This window comes from Eulemur rufifrons, chromosome 8 (genome assembly GCF_041146395.1).
Source record: "Eulemur rufifrons isolate Redbay chromosome 8, OSU_ERuf_1, whole genome shotgun sequence".
Lineage (NCBI taxonomy): Eukaryota > Metazoa > Chordata > Mammalia > Primates > Lemuridae > Eulemur > Eulemur rufifrons.
This window is the reverse complement of record NC_090990.1, coordinates 39,990,436-40,000,000: the sequence shown is the minus strand read 5'-3', so window position 1 is coordinate 40,000,000 and position 9,565 is coordinate 39,990,436.

Here is a 9,565-nt window from a genome sequence, read left to right as displayed (position 1 = left end):
TGCCAGCGAGCTACTGTCCATTCTGCCGCAGCAGGTGCCGACCAGTGACTGGTGGATGCACACCTCAGCCCCTCGCCCCTTGATAGACACTTTGAGGCATGTTCTGCACTGTCACCCAGGATTGCTCAGTGGAATTGAGCCCTGGCTGGTTACAACAGAAGCCTGCTTTGATAACACACCCTTGTGGGTTTCTTGTCCTCCCGATCTCACCTTTCAGCACCTCTGTAGGTGCCTCCTCTGATCACCTCTCAAATAAACCACTTGTCTCTAATGCGTGTTTCAGAGTCTGTTCCTGGAGGAATCCGGCCTCAGACAGTATAACAGTAATAGTAATGGTAATAGCACAGCCATTCGTTGAACACCTACTGTATGCCGGCCACTGTGTACATATGACCTCATGTGACCTTCATGACAACCCCCCCAACTAATGGGCATTATCACCTCTACATCACTATTGAGGTTGCTCAGGTTCAGAGACGGGAGGTGGCCTGACCAAGGACTCTCAGCTGATGAGCTTTCAATCCACAAGGAGGGCCCGGGTAGGTCAGACTCTACTCTGCACCTCGTAGGACTGGGCGTCAAAGGCCCTGGGTTCCCTCCCTGGAGGCCCAGCCCAGCCCCTGCTGCCCTGGGGTGGTGATGCCCAGAGAAAAGGCAGAATGGGGCCCCAGGAGATGGCACCCTGGGGCCTGACACTGTCCCAGCTACTAGCAGCAGCAGTGGGACTCCTTTCAAGGGCCTCACTAACGGAGGACATTGATGAAAAAGGAGCCAGAGGTGGAGAGGAAGGACAGGCAATGTCCTATGGTGACTGCACTGGATCAGCCGGTTTGTGGCTACTCTTGGGGACTTCCAGGAATAACTGGGGGAGGCTTTGGGAAGGACAAGTTAGTTTCTACTTATGAAGAAGGGGGACTCAGCAGTCATTGCCTTTTGGGCAAAAATGGGACTTCACTTTGTAATTACAGGCCAGTGAAGCCAGCAATGTTTAGGTTGCACCCGATACATTTCTAATGTGTTTGTGGGGACAGAATGTGGTCTTTGTTTATGGGAGTGCAATGTTTTGCTTTCAGTTTATATTTCAAAGCATGTTTCCATAGTAAACATTTTTGTTACATAAGAAGAAGCTATTGGGATAATATGGAAGTCATATGCTCACGTATAACAAAATAAGCTTCCTTGATGGTCCTCAGGGGCCCATGTTAGACTTCACACCTAGCCCATCTGCCCTGGTGGGAGCTTTGAATGCATCTTTCTGTGTCTGGCCTCAGTTTCCTCAGGTGTGACACGCGAGGCAGCGAAATGGGCCCCATGCTCTCTGAGGTCCCGGTTTGACAGGCCCGTGGCTCTCCCTCGGGGCCGCCTGGCAGATCCAGGCAGGTTGCTGCCCCAGTCTAGCCTGGAAGCACATGTGTAACTGAGCCTGCAGGGTCACCGTGACAGGCACAGCCCGTAAATCTCAGCTGGGGAAGCAGCCCAGGGAGATAAATTGTACTGCAGCAGGCGCGTCCGTGCACTCTGGGAACAGCCTGTCTCTGGGGTTACGTGTAGAGACGGGGGAGCTGACAAAACCATTCCCCATGGATGAGACTCTCGACAGGTGGGACGCAGGACCCAGGCCACGCCTGGAGGGGCAGGAGGGGTTGCAGAATGGGGCTGGCTCCTCGGGGCCCATGAATACAGGCACAGGAAGGTTTAAAGAAAACAGAGACTTGGTCAGAATGAATGCACCATCATGGCGTGTTTACAGGCCTCCCTCCTCCCCTGGGCTCTGAGGCCAGAGACTGCACCCGAGTCAGCGGGGTGCGCCCAGCACTGGGACCGGCCGAGGGAGGACAGGCATCTCTGATACAAATCACAGCAAACAGTGGTAGCCAGCACATACTGAGCACTTACTCCATGCCAGGCCTCAGGCTTATTGTTTTATATGCATTGTTTTCTCTTTACGACGATCCCAGGAGGGGCCCTCATAATACAGTTGAGAAAACATCTCTGCAGCAGAGATGTTAAGTAGCTTGTCCAGGATCACTCAGCTCGTAAGTGGCTGAGCCAGGCATTAAACCCAAGCCGTTTGGCCCCAGAGCCTGGGCTCTGAGCCACGCTGTGGAATGATCAGCACAGCAGTGATGACGACAATGAAAACACTGGGTCAGGTGCCTGCCACAGGGACCACGGGAGTGCACAGGCAGCCTGGCAGAGGGAACATCGGGGGCAGAGACAAGGGGCTGGGAAAGGCCATCGTGTGTCTGAGGAATGACGACACATTTGGAAAGACTGAAGTGTAGAGGGAGTGCCGGGAGGTGAATCTGGGGCGGGGGGACCGGACCACAGCAGGCCTCAAGAGCCAAGCCAAGAGCACAGTGTCAGGGCCAGGTGTGAGGACCACCTCACCTCTCACTAGCTCTGTGACCCTGGGCAAGTCGCTTCCCCTCTTGCAACCTCAGTTTCCCCAACTGATAACTGGGACTGCTAATTCCTGCCTCACAGGGCTTGGACAGGGACTAATGAGACATTGGACCAAAACGATTTGTAAACTGTAAAAGATTTTACACGCGCAGATTGGTGGGTGGGAGGGAAAGTGAACAGACAGAAGGTGTGAATTAAGCCGACTCGCTCTACATCAAGTAAATCTACCAGATTTCCTCCAACTTTCCTTTACTGTTATTAAAAAGGAACGACATTCACCTGGGGCTCTGCTACTCGCCATCTGGCCTTCGGTACCTGCCTTGAGGACCCCCAAACCTTTTGAGGGAGACGGACTCGTTCCCATTTCACAAGCGAGGCCCCGGAGGCACAGGGAAGGCCGGACCTGCCCAGCTGCCAGCCGGAGGGGCAGGCTGGGGCGCGGGTTTGCAGCTGCGGGGCTGCGCTCCCCCCACTCTGCGCCCCACACCCGCCTCGGACTCAGCTTGTCCCAGCTGATGCCTCCACGCGCGCTAACCAAGGGCACAAAGGTGCAAGAAGGCAGGAAACAGCAAGAACTCATGTCCGGTAGGATTCAGGATTGTAATATTTGAGGTTTTGATGTTTTGTTGATAACCGCCAAGGTTTGTGACAGGTCATGATTTGTCTTTTTACTGAGGCCCAAATCTAATTCGGCAAGACCCGTGTGTGCAGCAAAAGCCCATTTGTGTCCCCCTGGCTGCCTGCAAAGCTTCTCAACTCACCTCTCCGGTCCTCTCCTCTTTGTGGGAGGCAGGGTGGCCCTCCACACATGGGCGTCAGCGTCAGCCGTCTGGAGCTACCTCCCAGCGCTGCTGCTTGACGCTGTGTGACCTTGGGAAAGTGACTTCCTGTCTCTGAGCCTTAGTTTCCTAATATGTGAATCAAGGATAATTAACACCTTGAATGCTTTAAGGGCTGGTGAGGGGACCGTCACAGTAGTAATTCGTGGACTCTCTGCAGGATATACAAGGAACTGGTCACAGTGTGGTCTCTGGGGGGGGGGAGGGAGTAGGGAGCACAGGAGTGCACAGGAGAGAGGGAGGCTTACTTTGCACCATACACCTTTTTCCAATCTCTAGTTTTTCTTAACGTGTAGGGGGTTCTTTACTCAAATAAATGAATTAATGGAATTTCAGAAAACGAGATAATGCATGTAAAGCATTGAGCACAGTCCTGGCACTTAACAAATACTCCAAAATGTTAGCTTTTACTGTTGTTACACACATTATTACAAAGCGATTTTTAAGAACCCCTTTACTTTGTGGAAAAGGACTCCTCCCAAAAGCTAAATGCTCCTTGATGGAGCTGCAGAGAAAGTGGAGCGGTTAAGGCAAGGGAAACTTCTTAGCCAAGAAATAGGAGTTTCTCAGGGCAGACACCTGCCTTTGCCTCAGCGCCCTGCTGGTTTGGCAGAGGCGGAAGCCGGGGCACGGGAGGAGCACGCTGCTTCGCCAGCGAGGGAGGCGGCCTGCGCTGGGACACCCGCCCGTCCCAGCAGCCCCCAGACCGGGTGTGCAGCCTGTGAGTGGCCTAGTGGCTGAGTCGCCCTGGGCAAGTCACTTAACCTCTCTGAGCCATCACTTTTTCATTTGTCAGATGAGGACAACAATACTCACCTGCCCTGCAGGGCTGCTGTGAGGGTTACACAGGACAGTTGTGTGACAGCTACCGTCACCACAGCTTCATCTACCCCATCATACAGCATCTGGGGCTCACCCGGGGGCAATGGGAGCCAGTAAAAGGCTTTCTGCCTGGTGTGGAAGGTGGGACTTGGGGTTGGAGAGGCCACTCTGGGCGTCAGTGGAGAGGGGACTGGGCAGGAATCCCAGCCGACCTCTCTGAGCACCACCCTTAGCCACGGGTTGGACAAACCCAGCAAAAGGCTGGCTCCAGACTGCGACGGAGAAACAAAATCTGAATGTAACTAACAGAGCTTTACCTTATCCACTTGCCCGGGACGGTACTTACGCTAATCCTATTCTGAGCAAAACTGAGACGAATCAAAGCTGTGCCTCGGCTCTGGGCTCCACACCATCTGTCGGTCCACACGCTTCCGATGAGCTTCTCCACGCAGCGCAGACTGCAGCGCGGCCGCGCGGACTCTCGTGGGCCGGCCTGGAGGTGTGCAGGGGAGCCGGCCGCCCGTTCATTCCGCACATGTGCACGGAGCCCCGCTGGGGACAAGCCCCGTGCCAGGCCCTGGAGGTCCAGGGGAGGAGAGACAGGCTGGGTCGCTGCTCCCAGGTGGGAGAGGCAAAAAAAGTAAGCAAGGGAATAAATAAGTGAACATGGCAAGTTCAGATGGTATTAAGTCCTAGGAAGAAAGAAGGCACTGATGTGTCAGAGAGTGACTGGGGTGTGGCCAGGGAAGACCTCTCTGAACAGGCAAGACCTGGAGGCCCAGGAGTCACCAGGGGATGATCGGAGTGTGCCGGGCAGAGGGAAGAGTGGATGCAAATGCCCCCAGGAAGGGCACAGTTGGTGAGTTGGAGGGACGGAGGAAGACCAGAGCAGCTCGAGCCAGGGGTGGGAGACAAGATGGGGACAGTGCCAGTGATCAGGCCATGTAGGGTAGCCTCTGTAGGACTTTGGTTTTTTTCCTAGTGCGATCAAAGTCACTGGAGGGTTTTGAGCAGGACAGTGACATAACCTGCAGTATGTCCTAGACGATTACTGTGGCTGCTGGGTGTAGAATCAATTAGAGGAGGAGACCAGGTGAGAGGCTCTAGCACTGGGGATGGGGAGATTAAGGAGTGGGGTCACATGTGGGAGGTGACAGTGAGACTAAGGGAAAAAGTGTAGAGGGCCTGACACAGTCTCCAGCATGCAGCAGGAGCTCACCACATGGTGGCTGAGGCTTTAATCACTTTTGACTCCCCTCTGCCACCCAGCCTCCCCGAAATATTAATAATATCTCAAAAAATACCAATATTTGATTTGATTGGCTCAAGTGATGGCCTGGAAGCCCCTGTTACAATGCTAGACACTTTCCCTTGTGAGCTGGCCTCGAGTCGTAAGTCACGCGCCCCACGGCCAGGTGGGCTGCTCATCTCTGAAGTAAACCTGCCGTGACCACGCAGTGTCCGGGACTGAAGCAGTCCTCCCTGCCTCAGAAGGGGGGTGATGGGGCTCTTGCACGTATAGACATGTACTGCCCCAGCACCAACTTCAGAACCACGAGAAACCCACGGCTGAGGGTGGGTTCGGCTCCCACTCCTGCCTGGGCTTCTAATGCACTCGTTCAGTGCATGCGTACTGAGCCGCTGACCTGTGCCAGACTCTGCTGGGGACACAGAAATGAATCAGACACAATCCCTGCCCTGAAGAAGTTCACATTCAAGTGGAGAGGGAAATAAATAAAAAGTGCCTGGAGCCAGGTGTGTGGCTCACACCTGTAGTCCCAGAGACACTGGAGGCTGAGGTGGGAGGATCACTTGAAGTCAGGAGTTTGAGACCAGCCTGGGCAACAGAGAGAGACCCCCATCTCTACAAAAAAATAAACTATAAGAAAAAATTAGCTGGGCATGGTGGCATGTGCCTGTAGGTAGTCCCAGTGACTGGGGAGGCTAAGGCAGGAGGATCCTGAGGCCAACAGTTGGAGGCTGCAGTGAGCTATGATCATATTGCTGCACTCCAGCCTGGGTGACAAGAGTGAGACCTGTCGTTTATTTTGTTTTATTTATTTAGTTTTTTGAGACAGAGTCTCACTCTGTTTCCCAGGCTAGAGTGCCCTGGCATCAGCCTAGCTCACAGCAACCTCAAACTCCTGGGCTCATGCAATCCTTCTGCCTCAGCCTCCCAAGTAGTTGGGATTACAGGTATACGCCACCATGCCTGGCTAATTTTTTCTGTATATATTTTTAGTTGTCCATATAATTTCTTTCTATTTTTAGCAGAGACAGAGTCTTGTTCTTGCTCAGGCTGGTCTCGAACTCCTGAGCTCATACAATCCACCCGCCTCGGCCTCCCAGAGTGCTAGGACTACAGGTGTGAGCCACCGCGCCTGGCCTGAGACATGTCTTTAAAGAAAACACACACAGACACAAAAAAAGTGCCTGAGTGTTAAAGGTGTTCCATATTTGCCTGTGAATAAACAGCTGCCTGCATAGTAAGCCCCTGATATATGTGGCCGTAATTCTACTTAGGAGTTTCCTCATCTCAAAACCTTTAAAATTCTCCACGTAGAAACTCCCAGCCCAGCACTCATAGACTGGCCCCACCTTGTTCTCATCTCACTTCAGGCTCTTCCTCCTCTTCCTGCACTCTGGTTCCAGCCACACTTATTAGTGTCCCCTGTTCTTTGACATTCCTCTAGCTTGCAATTGGCACATGCCTTTCTTTGTACCTAGAATGCCCTTGTCCCATTCACTACCTGGGAAACTCCTTTACACTTGTCAAAGCTCAGCTCAAAAATCAGCATCTCTGCCAAGCCTTTCCTGGTCCCCTCCAGGCTGGGCCTCCCCACTGTGCTCCCTCAGGGCCCCAGTCACCCCCTATTATGTCGGACTCCTATGGATCAATGACTTGGCCTCTATCCGGTTCATCTCTGTGGCCTGGGACATGTCACAGGGCCTGGCATAGAGGAGGGATGTATTCAGGAAGCATTTGAGTTCATGGCAGTGTGTATTAGTTTCTACTAGGGCTGCTGTAACAAACAATCTCAGACCCGGTGGCTTAAACAACAGAAATTTATTTTGTCACACTTCTGGAGACTAGATGTCCGAGATCAGGGTGTCAGCAGGTTTGGCTTCTCATGAGGCCTTTTTCCTTGGCTTGCAGATGGCCAGGCTCCTGCCGTGTCCTTACATTGTCTGTGTGGCCTGTGTCCTACTCTTTTCTTACAAGGACACCAGTCATATGGGTGAGGGTCTACCCATATGACCTCATTTTACCTTAATTACCTCTTTAAAGGCCCTGTCACCAAATACAGTCACCTTCAGACATACCGGGAGTTAGAACTTCAACACAGGAATTTGGGGGCACACAGTGATAAAGACGTCAGCGTGGCTGCAGCACAGGTAGACGAGAGGCACAAGAACGAGACCAAACAAGTGAGGACCTGCTTGGTAGGGCAGGGCCTTGAATGCCAGGCCTCAGGGTAGATTTCAACCACTGGAGAAAAAGCTAAGACGAAGAAAACTAAATTCCACTTATTGGGGTAAAGAGCAGGGAAGGAGAACTACTTAGGGTTATAACAGGGGATATAAATATTGATTATGTTTACAAGATGTTCTCAAGGGCTATTAGCTCTGAGTTCATTTTCCAACAACATAAATAAAAGAAGATGACCATTAAGGACTTAAGGTCTATTTTTTTTTTTTTTTAAGACGTAGTCTTGCTCTGTCGCCCTGGATACAGTGCAGTGGCATCATCCTACCTCACTGCAACCTCAAACTCCTGGGCTCAAGCGATCCTCCTGCCTCAGCCTCCCAGAGTGCTGAGATTACAGGCATAAGCCACCGTGCCCAGGCAAATTCTATCATTAGGCAACAAAATACCTGAACACTTATAAACATACAAACATCATCCCCTTCTTCTCCACTGAGACCATTCCACAAAACATCCTCTTATTTAGGTGAGGAAGTTTAGAGTTGAAACAGCTTGTCTAAGTTTACTAGTTGAACAGCAATAAGCCAAGGACCCCCCTACTCAAAGGCAATCATGAAGAGCTGTGAAAGAAAACACCTTGCCAATCATAAAATTTGTATCTCATGCAACACGGTTATTTGTATGTTTTCTGTATTACAAAAATACACAGTACATAAATTTATCTTTGCTGTGGAAAAAATAATCAGATTGATTACAACCCAATGTATAAAATATTAATTAATAAATGCGAGTCCACATTGATATAAACAAATTATCAAAATAAATGGGAGAGAAGGGACAAATCTTCCTTAAAGATTTCCAAATAATCTAAGCAGATACTCCACCCTCTCGGCGGTGGGGTTAATTCACCCCCAGCCCCCTGATCTCTGAGTGCAGTCTGGACTCAGTGACTTGCCTCCAAAGAGTAGAGGACGGAGAGGAAAGAACTGCAGTTCACAGTGGAGACACCGCAAACACCACCTTAACCAACACTCAAGGCCGACATCACAGTGCTGAGCCCTGGGGGTGCCATGTGTCCGGTGTGATGCGATGATTCCGGCACTTCGCCTTGGCAGTATTCTTCCCCAAAACCCATCGTCCCCATTAGGGACATAATCCCCAAACTGAGGGACACTTTACCAAATACCTGGCCGGTACTGCTCAAGACTGTCAAGGTCATGGAAACAAGGAAAGACTGAGAAACTGTCACAGACACAATAAATGGATGCATTGTGGGATCCTGCACAGAATCCTGGAACAGAAAAGGCACATTTCAGTGGAAAGACCGTGAGGTCTGGCGTTTAGTAATAGTAATGTACCGATGGTGCGCTTTTAATTTTGACAAATGTCTAATACCTCACTAATATAGGATGTTAACAGTAGTGGAAACTGGGTGAGGGACATAAAGGAACTCTCTGGATTATTTTTGCCACTTTTGTATATCTAACATTAATCCAAAATAAAAAGTTTATTTAAAAAAAATCAGATAAGGAGTGAGCCCCCCCCCCCGACCAATAAGCTCTCACCCCATCTAAAACTTCTCTTTAAATTGTGTATGTATCTGTACACATCTTCTTTTTTTCTTATTTTCTCCAATATGTTCCTGTGGAAATAGTTTTTTTTCTCCTTACATCAATAGTTCATACTGGGCCGGGCGCGGTGGCTCACACCTGTAATCCTAGCACTCTGGAAGGCCGAGGCGGGAGGATTGCTCAGGCTGAGCAAGAGCGAGACCCCATCTCTACCAAAAAACAGAAAGAAATTACCTGGACAACTAAAAATATATAAAGAAAAAATTAGCTGGGCATGGTGGCACATGCCTGTAGTCCCAGCTACTGGGGAGGCTGAGGCAGTAGGATCGCTTGAGCCCAGGAGTTTGAGGTTGCTGCGAGCTAGACTGACGCCACGGCACTCACTCTAGCCTGGGCAACAGAGCGAGACTCTGTCTCAAAAAAAAAAAAAAAAAATAGTTCATACTGTACATATGGTACTGCAACTTCCTTTTTTCACTTAACAGTATGTCCCAGTGATG